We start from the raw sequence: 1711 nt of genomic DNA on the forward strand, positions 1-1711 counted from the left end.
TGGAAGAGAAGAACCAGCATCAAGGGAAATCGGCATATTGCGAGCGATCTTACCCTTCAAATCGGTGATCTCTTCACTTCTTGTTCTTACTCAGATTGTGAGAGCTGTTGATAACGTATTATGAGTAGAAAATTGTAGAGACAATTGGATAGTGAAAAATGGCTGAGCTTTTCTCATTGATATCATGGTTACATATATAGGAAATACGAGATAGATGTTATATCTAACATAAGTGCAATCCTTCCATTCTTTCTCTAACAGCAGCAATAACCATGGCTGTTACAATAGCCTTAACAATAGCTGTTACCATTGTCTTAACCATGACTTTTGTGGCCTCAATTGTAACTGCTGTTTTGATGAGATCAAATAAAGGTATTGTAATAGTTTTATGACCATTCCAATGGTCACGCTAACGTAGCACCACAAACACCATGCATTAACAATAGATTCAGAACCATAATACTTGAAGCACATTCAGAGCCATGCATTCTGAGTCAAATACCAACACAAGATAACTAATTCCATGCATAATGCCGATTCACACAGAGCTCTGTAACACTACAAGCACTGAGTCCATGTTCCAGAAAGCAAAACAAGATAAGCTGAAACAAAACATCCAGAATCCCATTCCACTGTAGAAGCCTATGCAAGCAACGGCTTCAAGGAAAGCCTTCCCTGGAGCGCGCCTGTCAAGTCGGCCATGGTTACAAAGCAGCTGCACAGGGATAAAAGATAAAGACATTAGATTATGTTCATTGGTCAGGGATTGCTCTTGAGATGATGGAACACATATAATAAATGAAGCATGCTCATATAAATAAATGTAAAAACAGTGGCTAACGAAAATTGTTTTTTTCTCTCTAAAATATGCTTACACATCTAGACGACACAAGAAGTGTCTAAAAGAAATTATGCCTACTGTACTGTACATAAACAAAGTGAGCAATAATTGCAAAAAACACAGAGGACAAGAAAACTATATCTCTACCTTAGCATTGACACCATCAGGCACAATTCTACCCTCACTATTGTACTTCAGGTAATCAGCATGGGTGAACCTGGTGAAGCCCCTGAAGAAGTGTGAAGTAACAGAGTTAACACATGAAACTCAATGCAACAAGAACATGTGAGCAATCAAATTTCTGAATAACACTCCGGTTCAACAACTTGAAAGAATTTCTTTTGCACTCACCACTTTCTGCTCTCAATGATCTTTTCACGGCCAGGGAACTTGAACTTGGCACGATGCAGAGCTTCACTGGCATGGGCAGTATTGCTGTCCTTGCACCGCACAGAAAGGAGGACCCTGGCCAATGTCCACCCTAGCGCAGGTACCCTGGGGTTTGCCAAAGGCACCCCTCATTCCAGTCTGGAGCCTATCAGCCCGGGGACACGAAAGCATCTTGTTGATACGAAACACATGGAACGGGTGAGTCCGGACTCTCAGGTGGAAGGCATCCTTTCCTGCAGACTAGGTCATGTACTTGTTGTTGCACGCAATACCGGCAGCCTCAAGAGCCTCACTGGATACATTCTCCTCCCAAGAGACAAGGTGAACACAGTAGGGGAACTCATCAACACCCTTCTTCTTCATTCCGACATCATAGATCCTGATCTTGGGATCAGGTACACCACGGCAGTACCTGGATATGGGATACGGCTTGTCCTTGATCTGGCGATAGCACCTCGCAGGCCCTGGCCAAAGTTTCAA

At 42.7% G+C, this 1711-nt stretch overlaps 1 pseudogene; it reads right to left on the bottom strand.

Annotated features, from left to right (window-relative positions):
- Nucleotides 1–223: 223 nt before the first annotated feature.
- Nucleotides 224–1711, bottom strand: LOC120667535 (annotated as a pseudogene).

Source organism: Panicum virgatum, chromosome 3N, assembly GCF_016808335.1.
Source record: "Panicum virgatum strain AP13 chromosome 3N, P.virgatum_v5, whole genome shotgun sequence".
Classification (NCBI taxonomy): Eukaryota; Viridiplantae; Streptophyta; class Magnoliopsida; order Poales; family Poaceae; genus Panicum; species Panicum virgatum.